This window comes from Panthera onca, chromosome A1 (assembly GCF_046562875.1).
Source record: "Panthera onca isolate mPanOnc1 chromosome A1, mPanOnc1 haplotype 2, whole genome shotgun sequence".
NCBI lineage: Eukaryota > Metazoa > Chordata > Mammalia > Carnivora > Felidae > Panthera > Panthera onca.
This window is the reverse complement of record NC_138339.1, coordinates 117,060,788-117,080,679: the sequence shown is the minus strand read 5'-3', so window position 1 is coordinate 117,080,679 and position 19,892 is coordinate 117,060,788. Positions and strand designations below refer to the sequence as shown.

At 40.5% G+C, this 19,892-nt stretch overlaps 1 protein-coding gene across 11 annotated transcripts in view; it reads right to left on the bottom strand.

Moving 5' to 3' along the window:
* Nucleotides 1–19,892, bottom strand: part of PPP2R2B (protein phosphatase 2 regulatory subunit Bbeta) — a 465,243-nt gene that overhangs the window by 250,474 nt on the left and 194,877 nt on the right. The window lies entirely within an intron of this gene.

The window sequence follows — 19,892 nt, the reverse complement described above, 5'->3', positions numbered from 1 at the left end:
CATGTTCAGAAAAGAGCAGCAGTTTGGCTTAGACTCTCACAGGTTCCATATATTATTATATGAGATTATATTTATTATTTAAAAGAGATAAATCACCACCATCCAGATCTGGTACTGGATCAAAGATTAAGGTTAGAGTGTTATTTCCTCCACTGTTTTGTAATGAAAACAACCACCTTGTGACAGTAATGATTCTCTTTTAGGATATAGATGAATGAACTAATATTAATGTAAATACAACCTAACATTATTTAGCAGTTACTGCACACCATGCACCTGGAATTATCCTGAGTACATCACATACACTGTCATATTTAATACTCACACCAACCTTGGGAAATTAAGCATTGTTATCTGTATTTTATAGAGGAGGCAACTGTGCTTAGGAAGGATAAACCACGTGCCCAAGCTCACAGAGCTGGCAAGTGATGGAGCCAGAATACAAACCTAGTGGTTTCCAGAGTCAGTGTTCTCCACTGGTTAAGTATAATTTTTAGTATAAGCCTAAACTCTAGGGATTTGGAAAGAGAAAGAATGTATGGTACAGTGCAAATAATACTTATGACCAGTTAGGGCTTCTAGAAATACTCAAGAGAGCCAAACAACCACTTACTCAATGTTTAATCTATGCCAGGTACTGAACTAACCACTGTACCATTTCACTAATCCTTATAACAACCACAGAAGATAGTTACTAGTACTGTCCCAATTTTCCATATGGGCAATTATGGTTCAAGGACTTAAGTAATAAGCCCATCTTAATAAAGAATTCATTGCTCACATATTTAAATGGAAATGAAGCAAAAGAAGTACACATAAACATGTAAAAAATCACTCTGTAAATGGAGCTTCACTACCCTTATGTTTCCAGGGATAAGAATGGTGTCAGTGATAATTCATCCATTCTTTCTTATCTATTTTCTCACTTGCTCTAAATGGCAGATATTCAAGAATTATATATTTGGGTGTAGTATGCAGTATTGAAACAAAATTAAGTCTACTGTCTTCTCCACATCTTTAGACACACAAACTCCAGCTCTCTGGGGCTTCCAAGGAAGAGAGTGGCCTCAACACCCTTCCATTTGGAATAGTAACAATGAATGACCTTAGAAATGAGACATACCCAGGGTGCCTGAGTGGCTCAGTTTGTTAAGGGTCCAACTCTTGATTTCAGCTCAGATCATGATCTCACAGTTCATGGGTTCTCCCCCCGCATTGGGCTCTGCACTGATAGTGTGGAGCCTGCATGGGATTTTCTGTCTCCTTCTCTCTCTGCCTTTCCCCCACTCATTCTCTCAAAATAAAAAAACAAAAACTTTTTTAAAAAAGGAAATGAGACAAACCCCACACCCAATGACATACCAAGTTGCTCCCCCAAATAACCTTGTGCTAAGGATGTAGGTGGCCAACATCTTGCAGAGATAATCAGCAACAATGAACACTTTTTCCCAAGAATGCAAAATTTCATCCAGTTGGGAGTTCAGTGGAAGTTGATTTAGTGTTGTAACATCATGGGAAAAGCTCTGTTTCAGGGATCAGAGTCTCTGCACTTCCATTTTGTCTCCACCACACACCAGGTATGTGATCATGGGCAAGTTAATTCCACTAAATTTCAGTTTTTGTACTGAGGAAATGAGAAATAAACTCATTCTCCAATTTTTCTGTGCAGAGTGAACAAGAGCTGTGAAAATCCTTTTGTAGAAATACAAAGCCCCTTCACAGGTGTAAGATGGCATTACTATTTTATGCAACTCTTTCCTTGGCTAAAATTTGGCCACTAACCTATCAACCTGGCTAACCCAAGTTAGCTTACAGACTAAATTAAAAGACAAGAGGAAGAGGGACTGTTTAAACATGATAGTCATCAGCTGTACCAAGGACATCTGTGGAACTGTTTGCTCAGTTGTTGTGATGGTTAAGAGGAATTCGTTTCCATTGGCCTTACTTCCCTATTAGCTTGGCAAATCTCCAGATCAGTGAAGGTCAGCATGAAATAGCCTGAGAAACCTTTCCGTGCAAGCAAAAAGGATCACCACCAAACCATTATGTCACTACACACAGGACAGAGACACTCTCAGCAGCTCAAAGGGAGGCTCAATGTATCTTGCCAAAGATGCCTTTGGGTTCCTATTCCAATTTCAAGGTGCTGACTTAATCTCTTTTGCATGTCTACATGAGAGAGTAGAATTTGGCCTCTATGTATATTAGTTGAAACAGCAGTGAAAGGGGATAGTGTGAAGGACATTTTTAAGCAAGGAGAAAAAAAGGAGATTCCATCTGGAGTTACACGTGGAGACATGAATCAAAGATAGTATGCAACACTATAGACTATTTTTATACTCTTAGTGGGAGGATTCAACCTAGAGATGCAAGAGCAAAGAGGTGAAAAGGAAACAATTCCTTTGGTGCTTTTATGTTTATCTTGGACCCTGGTTTCCCCTCAAGGTATCAGAAAGATTAAAATGGCTTTGTGATGTGACACCATCATGCTCCGTTTCCTTTTACAGTTCTTTTCTTAAAATATTTTGTAGGTCAACACAAATGGGTAAAGCCAAAGCAAAGATTAGGAATGTATATTTTCCTTGGATCCATACTTGGGAAGGCATGTTCCTCCTTTCAAGTCACTAGTTGTGGGGCTGTGAAGCTGACTGATTGATTGCCTAAACTCCGGCTCTAGAGCAATTTACTTTCAGGACACCAAAAACAGAGGTTATGGAGGTTGCTTAGACCATATCAATGGCTGGGAAGGAAACCGAGGCTTCTCAGACATAAAACATACCACACTTTCCAAAGCCAGCATCATTTCATGGGTGGATGTTGGGATTTTCAGGCTTACATTTCTCTGACAAAACATACCTATAATCCATCACTAGCAGCCACACTGCAATATACTACACTTGACCAACTGCCGCCATATGCAGACCTCTCCAGTAGGGTCTGGTCATCAGAAATCCACTGATTAAGCATTTAAAGACTGCCTTTGGAAAAACATGCCAGGAATTCCTTCAGGATAATTAAAACCAATTTCTGTGTCAATAAACACAGATTGCAAGATCTTTCATGTGCAGAGGGGCTGGCTCTGACCTGCAGGCTCTAGGACATTTTTTCTAAGATGGCTTTTCCATAATTGCAGCAGATTTTCACGGACTCATCCAGAGCCTTTCCTAGCCCCCTTATGAAACGATTGGCTGAGGTCAGAGAGATCATCTTACCTTTACTATTTCAACCTAGACACAGGACCACAAGACCACAGTGGCTCTGAACCTAAGGACCAATTCCATTGCCAAAGCCCTTTCACACAAACCTATAGGTAAGAGAACTTGAATGGAATTCTTATTACAGAATTTGACTGTTACTAGTCTTCACTTATCACTACTCTTCCAGGGTTCACAGTGATTTTCAACTGAAGAATTATTAATTTGACTTCAAAGTAAAAGGATGAACTCAGGTGGGTATTTATTACACTGATACCCACAGTCTTGTTCTTTGCACCCAATAGATACTCTATGAATTGTTTTTCACCATAATGACAGCTTTATTGTTTCTATTGTGTAAACAATGTTTATACATATTGAAACTGTCATACATTAGAAAATATAAATATTAAGAATTAAGATTTCATCAGCCTGAGATAACCATTATTAATAATCTACTAGCCATTTTTTCCGTGGAATTCTTTATGTACACACACAGAAGTTTATGGAAAAGGAATCATATTATACATGCTCCTCGTATCATGGATGTGGCTACCTTCAATTTTGTAATAGTCCTATTTATGTATTTATGTATTTATTTTTTCTCTCCTCCCCTTATAACCCAATGTTAATAAACTTTTATATATTTTTTCATAGTTATATCATCATATACCAACTTGGATAGCATGAATGAGGTTTCATTTGCTCAATCAATACCTGAAGGGCTAAAGAGTAAAATAAAAAAACAAACACATAAACAAACAAATGAGTGAAAGAATAGGCTATGCTCTTAATTAGCTGGTATAATTTCCAAGTGGCTGCAATATAGCACATCTTTAAATTCCAGTTGGGGGTAGGAGAATCTAGCTTGAACATGTCTGGATAGAGCTGTAAGTTTAAGCTCCTGAGTAAAGAATATGTACCTGGCTGCTGTCCTAACTACAGAGACATTACCAATCTATTCTCCTACTCAAATCAAGTTCAAAACCACTTACTAAGCGCCTATGTGCAAAGCACTGCACTGTTCTCTATAGAATAAACTAAGAAAGTAAAGGTGTGAGGAATGTCTTCCAGGAGTTTCTTTCTAGCTGGAGAGAAAATGTGCAGGCCCCCTTCTTTCTGGCGGGCTACCTGAACTTGGATTTTGGTGTCCACATTCATGAAATGGGGATAATACCTACACATCACAGAACTGTTGTTATGATTAAAAAACTCAAGGAATTGAGAAAGAAATTCATAGGAAAATGAAGATTCAAAGCAGGCCATGTAGGTCCCAGTAAAAGGGAAATGGTGCATACAGAAGCAGGGAGCAGGGATGGCCTGGGGGCACTGAGGATGCAGCACAAGCCCGTATGGTTGGTTTGGACATCAGTTAGGAGGCAAGCTGGGAGATGAGGGGACAGGCAGGAAACACTAAGGTTTACAGCACAGGAGAAAATGGTCAATGGCCCAATCTTCTTAAAGGGCCAAGCACAAGTAGGAAAATAGTGTTTTGCCTTTTCAGCACGTACCAATGTCTAGATCAAGGCCATCCAAATGAGTGATTCAAAAGCAACCTGCTTGTCAAATAACTGGAAAAAGAAAAAACCTAGCCCACATAACGGGCTTAAATCCAAGTTTCTAAGACTTATAGGAAAAATTCTGATCAGAAAATTTCCATCTCAAATTGTGCTGAGGAAGCTTAGGGACTGAGTAAGCATGCTGGCAGCAGAAGCACAGTATGATAATCAGACTGCTTTTGGGTTTTTTTTCACCACAGTGCACAGAGTTCTTTAGGTCCTGGGGAGACCTCAGCAAGTCTTTGATCTCTGACCCTGAAAGGGGTCACAGAACCTATAGGGAAATACACCTCATTCACACATGGCACTGCACCAAAAATCTTCCCCCTACATCCTATCAAGTGACCAGAGAGCTCTGATTTTCAAAGCATAGTATGTTAGTTTCATCCAGCTAATCCTACAGAACTAGGATGGGATTAGATATTGGTCACTGTAAGAGATGTCAGCCGGAAGCACTGAACTGTCCCAGTCTTTTCTGTTGGCTCAGGGTTTCAGGGCAGCTCTTCTCCATTTCCCTCCCACCCCCGTCCTATTTCTTTTTCTTTTTCTTTTTTTTTTTTTTTAATTAGTGCCAGTGATGAATTCCTGGAAGCATCCTCACATGGATCTGTGTTGCCCTAATCAATACTCACTCTCTCACCCCATCCCACCTGCCCTAGCTTCCCAGGCAGAAGAGAAAGGAGAGGAGAGGTAGACTTTAATATTACAATCCCAAATTATTATTGAAACTTCATGTTTCTAGAAGATGCTTGAATACTTAGTCCTCTGAGGAAGCAACTGGATACCCTATTGACTATCACAAATCTTTATCCATTTAAGTGACCATCCATCCACCCACCCAGCCATATATCCTTTAAACTTTGTAAAAATTTTAAATTAAAAAAAACGTTCCAAAGAACTTAATATTCTCAGTTCGCTACCTCAAGATACTTCACAGGGAGAAAAATGCCCAAATTCCAAACAAAATGGATTGAGACCTCAAATCAACTCCTACCTATAATCTCCAGTGACTGCTGAAATGCAGACAGCCCATATATTTTGACAAGGGACTAAAATCACTCACTAAAAATCAAATCCCACTGGTAGTTTCTAAGATTTATACTTTTCAATTCCATGAAATCATGCACCGAACTTTTGGAGGAAAACTAGAGATGTCTGCAAGTCTTAAGCCAATGATAAAGTTTAGTTTCTTCATATGTATCTGAGTTCAAGTTGCACTCAACCACACACGGTATTAACAGGGTAAAAAGGTAGCACAGCTTTCAGAAATGACAAATTTGAACCCCAGGAGAGGCCAGCTCATTAAACAACCATGCTAGTTGTCATAGTAGGTCACTCTTTCTTTGAAGTCACCTACTTATCAGTTTGAGGAAAATTAACATTTCTGGGTCACCAGGTTCCATATACTTATCTACAACTGATGCCCTGGAACCATGAATGTCATTTTAGTTAATATAGGTGGGCAACTAAATCCCAGGGAACGAGCTACTCACCCATGTATTTAATGGTAGTGGCTGAGAATTGAGATTGCCTCCCTTCTCAGAATGGGTAAAAGTACTTGGGCTTTGGGGAAGGACAAGAGCAAAGGAGAAAATTAAAGTTCAATGGTTCTATCTTTATCAATTTTTTTCTAATCTTCACCTGCACAAATTCCCTCTGGAAAACTGTGACAATGTGAGGCAGAGGCAAAATATAGACCAAAACATGGTGCGAGGGGCCACAGCAACTGCAAAGGTCTTCCTTGGTCAAGTTTTGTAGAAAGCATTTTATTAATACTATCTAGAAACCTAATTGTTCCTATCAAGAAACTTATTTATGTGTACCATTTAACCCAGCAATCTGGACTCTAGAAACTTGCCCTAAGAAAATAACTAGGGATGATTTCGATTCATGCAATTATTTATCACACAATTATTACAGCAAAATATTGGAAATAATCTACACTTCAAGCATTAGGTGAATGGCAGAATTCTGTTTCAACTATAAGATGTTATGGAAGAATGCTCACAGTATTATTTGGAACCAAAACAAAACAACAGATAGGATACCATTTTACATATAATTCCAGTATTAATCCATCCCTTTCTCTTTTCTTTGACACACACACACACACACACACACACACACACACACACACACAGCCTGGAAGAGAATACAATGAAAATATTTGTAATGATTATGTTTGGGGCTAGAGGTAAATTCGGTTTTCTTTATTACACTTTTCTTTACAGTTCATGTTTTCATCAGTGAGCATATATTTTGTTCCCACAGCCTTTTTACTTTTTCTACATAGTATTTAATAAGATTTATATTCATATTCTTATATTTGTGTTTATTTCATGGATATCTCCCCAACAGAATGTAAGTTCTATGAGGGTAGGGTCTTTGTTTTTTTATTGTTTTCCTATTTTTAGCATGGTACCTAGTATATAATATTTTTATTTTTTAATGTTTATTTATTTATTTATTTATTTTTTTAATGTTTATTTTTGAGACACAGAGAGACAGAGCATGAATGGGGGAGGGGCAGAGAGAGGAAGACACAGAATTGGAAGCAGGCTCCAGGCTCTGAGCCATCAGCCCAGAGCCTGACGCGGGGCTCGAACTCCCGAACCGTGAGATCGTGACCTGAGCTGAAGTCGGATGCTCAACCGACTGAGCCACCCAGGCGCCCCTAATGTTTATTTTTGAAAGAGGGACAGAGCATGAGTGGGGGAAGGGAAGATAGAGGGAGACACAGAATCTGAAGCAGGCTTCAGGCTCTGAGCTGTCAGGACAGAGCCAGAAGTGGGGATTGAACTCAAGAACCGCAAGGTCATGACCTGAGCTTAAGTCAGATGCTTAACTGACCAGCCACCCAGGTGCACCAATAATAAATATTTTTTTTAAATGACTACGGCATGAACTCTGTGGGACACCACTAAAAGAGGTGTGGTTATGTGCAGGGTTCCTAATGGGCTATTAAACAGTCTGTTATGTGTCTAGCTTCTAGCTCATGTCCTCAAACAACATGCCATTTTCCTCACGTACTTTTGCCTAATGTCATGCAAGACCTCCTTCTCCATGAGGACAGCCTTTGCCATTCCTCATCACCTGTCAGAATCCCACCAAGTCCCCGCTTTGACCATAAGCCATTCCTATTCAGGAAAGCTTCTGTCTAGCACTTACTGCCACCAATGACTTGGAAGACCAACGTTTTTTTAATTTCTCATGGGTTCCAAATTTTGTCTTTAGAATGGGCGGTCAGCAAACTACCAGGCATGGGCTACCACCTGAATTTGTAAATCAAGTTTCGCTACAATAAAGCCATGTCCATAAGCAGCAATGGCAGAGCTGAGTAGCTGGGACATAGACTGTACGGTTGGCAAAACCTAAAGTGTTTGTTAACTGGCTCTTTATAGGAAAGTTTATCAACTTCTGTTCTAGAATATCTATATACTTGTGCAAAGTGGAAATGATACCAAATTACTATCCTATTAGATGTTTATTATAACCTAAAGCATATGTCTGAGAGTTTTGTAAAAAAAGGTTATTGTAATATCTCTGTATTTGTTCTTAAGAACGTACATTTTTGTGTCAGACACACCACCATTTTAAATCCTGAGTTTGCCAACTGACCCTGGGGAGATCACACAAATATTCTAAGCCCCAGTTTCACTGTCAGTGGAATAGGAGCCTATCCATGTATTTCCTTAGTAATCATCTAAGAAGTGATATTTGCCAGGCTCTGCACTGGGAAATGGGGATTGGGAAATGGTGAAAAGGACCTAAAGTCTCACTCAATTAAGCTTTAATTGTACATACTTCTGAGGTTTTCTCTGAGGATTAAATGATCCAGACACACACACATATGCACGTATTTGTATCATATATATATATATATATATATATATATATATATATGTATATATATATATATACACACACATCAATATAGTGCACAATATATACATACATGCATAATATGTAGTACATCATGTAGAACATACATAGCATACTTAACTCAATTCTTGGTATACTGGAAGCACTCAGTCCATGGTGGCTCTTCCTCCTCACCATAATTAAAACAGAGGCCCTTTTAACAGACTGGATGAAAAAGGCCTTCAGCTGACTCTCTAAAACGGGCCTCTATACTCTATACTCACATGCACTACACACACAGCTAACTTAGCAGGCTAATCCCTGGGACACAGGCATACTCCTGTTTCCTCTGGCTGAGATACATGTTTACTCCAAGCCAGTTCTGTTTGTTCCCATATCTCTTGATGTCAGTTACAGTTGTTATTTAATCAAATATCATGGAAGGTGATGGAAGGAACGGTGTGGAAAGGAAGAAAAGGATTATTTCGTATGAAAACTAAGTCGGATGCTTTCAAAAAGTGACAGAATTGTCAAATTAAATATGGTAGACAGAAGAGATGGGGGACAATCATAAAAATCTAGAAGGATCTGTGCTAAGATTGCTTCTCAGGTGTATACCGTCATTCAGCCTCAAGGAAACCAAACTCAGACAGGGTCTTTGCAATTTTGGGTGTGGTTTAAGAAAAATATAAGCCTCAGTCAACAGACTCATATTCAAAGATGAAGTCTTGATTCTTCAATAGACTCTTTATCAAAATTAGGCAATGCAATTTAAAATAGCATTAAAAATTTTTTTTTTCTGCCTTAGTTCTTCCAATTGATCATCAACCATTGGTCCCAAGTACATGGAGTAAGAGAGGGATTCTTTTGTATTTAATTCTCGCATATAAATAATAGCATGCTAGCAAGGGGCAAGTTGCTTCAACCACTGCCATATTTTGTAAGTAAAAGAAATCATCAGAGACAGAGTGACCCGTCCAAGGCCACAGAATCAATACTGCTGGAGGTGATTCCAGAGCCACGTGGGGTCTGATTCTACCCCCTCAGCCACCTGGTGTAACTGAGAGGCAAACGCAGCACAGACGCCGAAGCTTTGAGAAGGACAGAGTATCCCCTGCCAAATAGATGGAACGAAGCTTGACAACAAGAACTTTTATTTCACCATATTCACCAGCACAACCAGCCATAGCAGCTGGTGATAAATACAGAAAGTCAACTTTGTTTGACATGATGACTTTCCTTTCCTATGACAGTCAAAGAGATTGGAGCCTTCCTGATTTCTGAAAGAACAGGTTCACATGGGATTCCTAACCCCCTCCGTGGGGTGTACAACACCAGGGGAGCCATTTTAGTGTGCCTGTCAGATCACGTCACCGAGAGCCCAGCCTCACCAATTGGCACTCGCTCTTCTCTGTCAGTGCAGCAAGATGAGCAGTGCCCTGCTCACCAGATGGTTATTTGTTCCACCAGCCACCTTTGCTGCATCCCTGATTCACTCCAGCCCAGGACAGTCTCCAGCATTCACGATGCAAGGCAGCTCCTGCCAACAACGTTGCCAAATGGCTCCTCTCAAAGTCATGGGCTGCCCAGACAGACTGGCTCTTCCATCTGCAGCAGCTTTTGGCAAAGACTTGCTTCCCTTTCTGGCTCCACCTCTTGGCGGCACCAGAGACTTCTCGCCAGAAGGATGATCTGACCCATCAGTTCCTACAGCCAAGCCTGGAGTTTCGGGGCCATTTAAAGCCTAAGCCTGTGTCCCCCACACTGTTGAGCACAATGTCTCAACAGACCCAAGAGATCTAAATGACACCATGGGTCAATACAAAGTGCATCACAGAAACTTAGAGCCACAAAAATCTATGGGGAGCATGCCACCCCTCCCCCATTTTCAGCCTCACTTCAGAAGATTAGGAAACGGAAGCCCACAGAGTATAAGTAACTAATTATGACAGCAGGACCGGGAATAACACCCAGGTCTTCTGATGTGCATTCTACATCACTGCATATGATGCTTCTAATGTTCCCTCTGTTTATTTTCAAAATCTTGATAATAATTGGACCCTGTGTATTGGTACTGATTCAAAATAGTACTTTTTTAGAAGAATGAATGATCTTTTCCCTGTGTCAACATCATGACTTCTGTTTTAAACAGGTGTGTCCAGGGGTGCCTGGGTGGCTCAATTGGTTGAGTGTCTGACTCTTGATTTTGGCTCAGGTCAAGATCTCATAGTTGTGATATCAAGCCCTGCCTTGGGCTCCACACTGAGCATGGAGCTGCTTGGGATTCTCTCTCTCCCTCTCTCTCCTTGGCTCACACTCTCTCAAAAGAAAGCAATAACCATTAAAAAAATATAAACAGGTGTATCCAGACACCACAATGATGGACCCAGAAGTGACTTCTGTTCTGCCACTTACTAGAGGGTGACCTTGGACAAGTAATAATCTCATTCTGCTTCAGCTTTTTACTTAAAGGGGTCTAAGGACAGTATCAACCTATAGACTTGTGAGTACTAAACAAGAAAAACACTATAAAACTTCAAGTTTGTTCCTGGCACATAGTAAGCCATCCACAACTGCCACCAATCAACCTTATTCTTTATTAACACTCAAATTCAAAATCGTTATAGAATATACAGTGCTGTGCATAGGACAGCTAAGGTTACATGGCTTATCCAAGGTTTACTAGAGAAGAAGTGAAGGGCCAGAGATTCCTTCTTTGCTTATTCTTTGCTGAGGAATAGGAACCAACATTTTGGCTTTCAAGATGGTAAAGTCATTATATGCTAACTAATTTGGATATAAATTTAAAAAAATAAAATTTTAAAAAAAGATGGTAAAGTCAGGAAGATTCAAAGAGAACCTTTGAACACAAACAGTATATAGACAGATCGAGAGTCACCACAGCATAGTATGTAATATAAAGAGTAAAAATAACTTTCCATCCTTCCACAAGGGAACTACTAAATCAACTATGATACAGTCATACCACAGGGCACTATGTAGCCATTAAAAAGAACAAGTCCAGTGTAGCTGTCCTGACATGGAAGGATCTTTCAGATACATCTCTGAGTGGGAGAATAAACAAAGTGTAAACAGAACAAGCAGTATGCATTCAGTTATGCAAACAAACAACCCCTCTCCCAGTGTACATGTGCATATGTATATTTAAATGTATGAAAATACATACAAAGGGGGCCATTCTTGACTATTCACAGTGCTAACTCTGGGCAGGGAAGTGGAACGAGTGTGGGGATAGAGGGTGATTCATGCTGTGCTTTGTCTACTGCCTTTTTAAAAAAATATATCTGTTTTAAGTTTAAACTTTTTTAATGTTTATTTATTTTTGAGTTTGAGAGTGAGAGCGAGAGCAAGAGAGAGAGAGAGAGAGAGCGAGCACATGAGCAGGGGAGGGGTGGAGAGAGAGAGGGAGACACAGAATCCAAAGCAGGCTCCAGGCTCTGAGCTGTCGGCACAAAGCCTGACACTGGGCTTGAACTCACAGACCGCCAGATTGTGACCTGAGCCGAAACCAAGAGTCAGACACTTAACCAACTGAGACACCCCGGAACCCCTTAAAGATTTAAAAAAAATTTTTTAGGTAATCTCTACACTCAACATGGGGCTCAAACCTACAGCTCCCCAAGATCAAGAGTCACATGTTCTACTCACTAAGCCAGCCAGGTGTCCCTGCTTTGTCTACTTCTGTAATGCTGGAATCCTTTCAAATAAGAAGGCACGTATGTATTATTTGCCTGATTAATATAAAGACACAGAAGAGAATGTCAATGACAAGAACACCAGTGTTGTGAACCAACCGACCTCCTAACGTGGGTGTCTCTGGCCCCAGCTTGACTTCCGCAAACTTAAAGGAGCAATGTTACTCTCCTCAAATTTCTTATATAGCTCTCCTCTTCGGTACAACACCTCCTGTTAATATTTTGTACTTAAGGATCCAAGTTTTGTCTTTCAGACCACCTACGAGGGCTCAGCATCTTGCTGCTGATATAGTCTCCATGAGAACTGTTTAGAGCTTGTCCACCCTCCACATCTTTATGTGTCTGCTGAGGGTCCCAGAGATGAGCCCCTACATTAAGTGGAGGAGGTGGCCTGCCATTCTGTGATGACTTCAGGCCCATTACTGAATGGATTCACAGCAGTGCAATCAGAAATGCATACGCAGGAGGCGGCTGCCAGTCCCCCAGCATCAAGCTTAGCACAGGTAAGGTATTCTTTGGCACATACCTTCTAGAAGACTCTCCTTTCTGGGCTTAAAATCCTGCCCTCTGAGGTTCCTCTGGACCCTTAGATACCATGCATTGTTCTGCCCCTTGCCCACAGAAGCCCCTTCATTTCTCTACATTTGCTGTAAGCAATCAGGTCTCTTTCTTCTGAAGCAAAGAACTGAGAGTCTGACTCCCCCTCTGCACACCTATCCCTTTCTGTTACCATGACCCCTTCTCCAACATGAATACGGATTAGTTTTCTGTGGATTTCACACATGGAGATCCTACCATCATCATTCCCCACTCTTTCCACAGTGAACTTGCAACAGAAGAATTCAAGGGCTCCTGGATTATTCCAGACAAAATTCCTAGAGATCTCGTAAAAACAATTTGCTTCCGATGCAATAGTTATGTCAGATTTGGTCTTTTCTATTTTTTTTTTAATTTTTTGAATGTTTTACTTTTATTTTTGAGTGAGAGAAAGAGAAAGAGACAGAGAGAAACAGAGTGCAAGTGGGAGAAGGAGACATAGAATCCAAAGCAAGCTCCAGGCTCTGAGCTGTCAGTACAGAGTCTGATGCAGGGCTCGAACCCATGAACCACAAGATCATGACCTGAACTGAGTAGGATGCTCAACCAACTGAGCCATCCAAGCACTCCAGATCTGGTCTGTTCTGATTTCCAGCCCAATTCTAGAGTTCTACTGGAAACGCAAAAGAAGGCAAATTGGTGGTAAAGATAACAAGTTTGGTGAAAGCAATCTGACTAATGGAGGATGAGGCAAATAGCATAGGTGAGCCTGTCTGGCCAAAAACAAGGCCTCAGACACCTCCACATTTATACGCAAAGGACAACTGCCATCAACAGCTGCCTCTATCCATTCCTTTTCCTGCCTTAGCCAACTATAGGAATTGCCACCAGTTCTGGAGAATCGGTGTCCAGAAGGCCCAGTGGAGCTATCCCAGCACAACCTGGGAACTGCATTATTAACATCCTACACTAGGAGTGAGGGACATGGAGAAGGGTATTAAAACCCAGCTAATTCTCACAATTTGCGCAGTTCCATAAATATTTTCCTTCTTTCCTTACAGAGTAGAATACAACTAGAAGAGATGATCGGCTAAGGACTCTGACACAAGGTAGAGGAGTTCAACTTCCTCCCTGTGGGATAATGGAGAAGACCCAGACATGTGCACTGCCCTTCTAGAAAAAGATGAGACAAGTCAATCTAGCAGCACTGAACATGTACCATGGGGATATATGCCAAAGAGAGAGTATAACCTTCATTTCCCTTCCTAAAATCCTGACCACAGGCAGTAGGGGTGGGCCAAGAGTACATGCCTCAAGTCCAGGAAATCATGGCGGCCAATCTGGTTCTACCACTTACAAGTATGTGACCTTACTTACACAAGTTTCTGGGGTTCTCCAAAGCTCAAAATCCCTTATTCTGAAAAATGAGGCTAATGCAACCCTTCTCTTATGGCTGTTCAAAGAGATTAAATGAGTCAACACATGAGAAAACACCTAGGAAAATGCCTGGAATGGACAGCACGTGAGAAACCTCAGTTCTCTCCCCTCAGCTAAGTGCTGAAATTAGACTCTTAGTTTCTTCGTAAATGCAAATGCCAGAGTCTAGGAATGTCAGTCTACAGCTGTGCTCTTTTCATTGAGCCTTACCAATATTTTGACAGGACTGGCCTAATATTATTCACCCCAGGTTCATTGGCATGTTTCTGACCAGCCCTCATAAAGGGCTTGAGATTGCCCCTGGGGACCTGGATGCTAATAATGAATACTTGCTAGTGATTTTCAATGCAGTCTGGTTATTATATTTGGTAGCAGAACATTTCCCATCCCCAGAAAGGTCATTTACAATAGTATAAGGCAGCTTCTTTCCACGTTCCATTTCAGATTTTTCTGAGAATGGCAGAGAACTCAAACATTCATCCATATGCATTGGAAATACTGTTCTGATCTGGCATTTGCATACAAATATCAAAGCAACTTAAGGACCTACAAGGCAGCTTTCCATCATGGGACACCACCTCCTTTTAATTTTTAGTGCCTTCATATCAAAAGCCATTTTCATGTACCTTCCTCGTTTTATTCACCTTCGCTTCCCTCTTGATCATGTGTGAAATGGCGGTGGGGTGGAGGAAGCAGGGACTATTAGTTTCTCACCTTTAGCCTGAGGTTACTCCAAAGCTATGACATATCAGAGATCACACAGGTCTCATTCAAGTTTGGAGACCCTCTAAACTCAACTCACCCTAGACTGGACTCTTCTCATGCCACCACATTGTTGAGAAATGACCATAGAGTGTTATTTGAATAATTTCAGTGTGTGGTTAATGGTGTTTACACCAAGGCATTCCCTTGTGAGGCCCTTTTTGTTACAATTTATACCAAGACAAGATAATCATCCTTGTTGGCTCAAATTCTGCCCTGGTGTGCTCTTCTCCTAGGCATCACATCTATTCACATGGTTTTAAATACTTTCAATATGCTGTAGACATCCCAATTATACATGGTCCCCATCTTTCTTCTGAGCTTTAGACCCAGATATCCAATGGCTTGAGAGTATCACTCTGAGGCTAAATGTCTCACACCAATTACCAAAGTCTTTTTTCCAGTGTCAGTAAAAAGGCCCATTATGTGTCCATTGTCATGGCAAAGTCCTAAAGTTGTCCTTGACACTCATCCCCATTTACTTCTCTATCTCCACCGAATCACACCAAGTAAGTCCTATCCATTCTTCTTCTACAGTGTATCAAAGTCATCTAATTCTCTCCATCTCTACTGCTGCCACTATCCTAGAGTACAGCTGTGGCGTCCCAATTATTTCTTTCACTCCTATTCATTTCCTACCCAGCCCTCTGACCCCACCCTGCATAGCAGCTAGAGGGAGCTTTGAAAAAAACAAACCTGATCATATTTCCCCCTTGATCAAAATCCTTTAATGGCTTTCGATCCATCTTTGGATAAAGTCCAAACTCCTTATGGTCAAGGCTCAATGTGATCTGGTCTCTGAATACCTCTCCAGTCTCTCTTTTGTAACATTTTATTATGAAAATTTTCAAACCGACATCAAACTTGGAAAAAAAATTTACAGTGGCTATCCATTGACAGACCACCTCAATTTTACCATTAACATTTCATACTTGCTATATCATATATCTATCCATTCATCCATCCCTCTATCCTAGCATGGATCTTTCCTGGTTTTGGTGCATTCAAAGTAAACTGCAGGCTTTGGTCTCCTTTTCATTGCTGCTTCCTCTTGTTCCCTATATTCTAGCCACAGGCAGCCTTCTAGTCTTTCAATCCGTCAGACTATTTCATATCTCTGGGCTTGGTACCTATTATCTCTTCTAACTCCAGTCTTTAGCTCTTGTTAATGCCTGACTTATTCTTTAGTTCTCAACTTAAAACTTCCTCTGAGGAGCCTCCCCTAGTCCCCCAAACTAAATTAGATCCACCTTCTTGCATTATATATGATCTCAAAGCATGTTATGCTTTTTCTGTCACTTATCACAATTGGTAACTATGTATTTATTTGCAAAAATATTTAATGTCTGCCTCCTGCACCAGACTAATATCATGTCTGTATTGGACCATGCTGGATCACCTGTGCAGACAGTCAGCTATGTTTGTGGAAGAAATTACAGGCAGAATTAATGAATAATTATATAATAATACATAATAATAAAAAATACATGAAATAAGTAAATTTGTTCTTCTTTTACAATGTGTCAACAATATAGGTTTTGAAAGGCCTCTTAGAGAAGATGGAACTTACTAGCTGCCAGAATACAACCAGCAAGTACATTAAAACAAATTACTCAACGGCAAGATCCATGGGGGGCACTTGAATTGAGAAGAGACTGGTGGGTTTTAGTGACTTCTCTACCATTTCCACTAGCCATTACCCTCAGGATCATCCCAAATCAACACACAATCCAAGGAAAAAGTGTGTTTGCTATGCAAATATAGCTATAACGTATTGAGAACATTAAGGAGGTCTAGCTTTGCTTGAGGTAATGGTATTTAGTGCTTTCCCTTTATTAAATTTTTTTCCTATGGCATAGGTTCTATTGTTATTCCCATTTTACAGTTAAGGAAACTGAGAACAGAATAATTTTAAAATGTGTTCTCTGACTTCCTCTTCTCACCAGATTGCCATTTCTGTAAACTCACCTATAAAAAAATATTTATTCTATCTGTGGCCCCGTGTCAGAGTACGAAAATTAATGTAGATAACTCTCAAAATGCCCTAATGAAGAAAGGGTTTTAGTCAGTTCTAACAAGTCTGAAAAGAAAGAAAGAAATCCACATATAGATCAGAGAGATTTGAGAGATGAAGCCTTGGTTAGGAAACCCAGAGTTCCATATCTGAAACAAAACAAAACAAAACAAAACAGTAAAAACACTGTGTTGACTTTATTTTTGTAGTCATTCCAACCCCACTTTTCCTCACATATAATCCCATATACACACATTCAAACGATCCTTGCCAAGAATTTTACACCAGATGGGAACACAATTTACATACAACGATAAAACCATTGTGGTCTTCTCATAACAGGAGCTAATGGGTGAAGGAAAGAAAATGAGGCAGTGCAGAATTTCCTCATGGAGGCGCATATGCCTAAAAAAGGTCTTGAGTTTGAAGACAAGCTTTCTGCTTATCTGTGTGACCCTCACAAATGAATACCATCTGTGGGCCTCAGTTGCCCAGTTTCCTTATTTGAAAATGTTAATAGCATCTACTTAGCAGGACTTGGAGATATTGAAATGCTCTATTTAAAAAGCTCAGCAAGTGCACTGAAAATAGAAGATGCTCAAAGATGTTAACTTTAAAAAGGGAAAAAAGAGGAAGATTGGTGAGGGTGGTAACTTTGATGCCCAGAATAAAAGAGTCATAGGAAATATCTTTAATAAATACACATCATGCAATCTTTTTTCTTCCCCATGGGAGGGAGGGGAGGGAGGGAGGGGAGGGAGGGGAGGGAGGGAAGGAAGGGAGGGAGGGAGGGAGGGAGAGAGACAGAGAGGGAGGAGGGAGAGAGAGAGAAAATAAGAGGGGAGAGCTTGGGTAAAAGTGTCCTTTAGCATTTGCATTGCTCTTAGCTGGCGGAACTTGCCCGCAGCTACCACTTACAATGCAAATTGAGCTTAGAGTCCTTCACACTAACTACACAGCAAAACCTTTCAGCTTTAAATAGAATACTGCAGTGTGGAATGATCTGAGCAAAGCAAAGAAAAATTCAGGGATAAATGTGAAGGAGATTTTGGAGGAAAAGAAAAAAAACAAAAACCCACCAAACCCTGACATATCTGGCTAGGTAGGAAAATGCCAAAATATTAAAGAATACAAAAGAAAAGCGAAGTCCATAGAAGGACCCAGAAACTAAGGTCAGATTATGGAGGCAGTGGATTTAAGTTAATAAAGGAGGAAGGAACTTTGGGGGCAATCCCTCAACTAACAGGATTTGAACAAAGACTATTTTGATCTGGTGATCTTTCCTGGTGTACTTGGCACTTCCAAGGTATTCATCAGAAGACAAGGATGGACTATCCCCCCTCTGGCCAGCACCACTGCATGAATGGTCCCTAAAATGAATACATGAAGACCACATCTATTGGGAAAAGAGAACTTCCCTCTCTACCCAACTTCTGCCATTTACATTTTCCAAGTTCCATTTTTTTTTTCTTACCAGACTCTCACTAAGATCAAAAAACCTGAAGGTCTACTGTGAAATAAAGGTTTTGTTTAGTTTTCATTGTTACGTGTGTGTGATAGAATTTCCTGAGAGATTGATGTAGAAACATTTGAGAGAGCTCTTTGCTATAAACTCATGCCTCAGTTTTGACTATATGAACCCAGATATTTTAACCAGAATCAGAGTTCCCAAAAACACCATAAAATAAGAACAGAGATTAGGTAATACCTAGGGCCCTGACAGCACTAAGATGATACTCCTATCATGGCCCTATACACATGGCCCCAATTTGCCCATCTTCCCAGCTCACTAAGTTTCCTGTGTTGGCACTTAGAGGCATAATACAACACAGAAGAAAATACGAAGACACCCCTTTTTCTTTGTTGTCACAAACAGAAAGAAACATCCCCCCAAAAAACCAATAGACCCAAGGCCAACTTCTGTCTTGGATAACATGCTCAGACACACAGCTAGTCATAATCTACCTGATAAATGAGTCAGTGACAAAGCACTTAAGACTGAGAAAGAACATCTTACAGCCACCTTGTCAGCCTTCAAATAACAAGAATCAGCGAGTATGGTGGTTGTATGGGGGAGGGACAGGCTGAACATCTTAAAAGCCATCTCTAAGCTCCTGAACGCCAGAGCACATACAAGTCTGCTTAATCTGTCTAGCACCATGGACATATTAGGCTGGATGCTTTCCAATAATGATGATGAATGGAGAATATATTTCAACAGCACTGGGCATTCTTTTTAATCTAAAATTTACAGAGATGTTTATGGAAGATGCCACCTTTGCCCCCAAATTGTGTGCCTCTTTATTTCTTTCAGAGTTTGAACTCCTTTCCTACCCCATCCCCATCACATTTTTCCTGGGAGTATTGATCTGATTAAGTATTATAGAAAATTTAGTATCCAAGGATAACAAGAATCATCTTAAATTAACATACCTTGCTACATTTTCCTAAAGCCCTTTCACACACGTTTTCTCACGTGGATATTACAACGTGATAATGCAACACTTCCTATGCGCGGTTAAGGAAAGGGCCTACAGGTAGAAAATGAAAGCGAAGATGTAAAAGTTTGGGCATTTGGGGGGGAAAAATGCCTCTACTCTCTATTCACACACAAAAGGCAGAATGAGATTCCACCTGCTGACTTTCCGTGCCTGCCTGCTAATGTCAGAACACGCTGAGAAAGAGAGAGAGAGAGAGAGAGAGAGAGAGAGAGACGACAATTTCACCTCTTGGCAAAGCTCAGCTTACTGAACCCTCTTGCTTTCTGCTGGCTGTTGATTCAGCAGAAACTACTGCTGCAGAATTCATAATG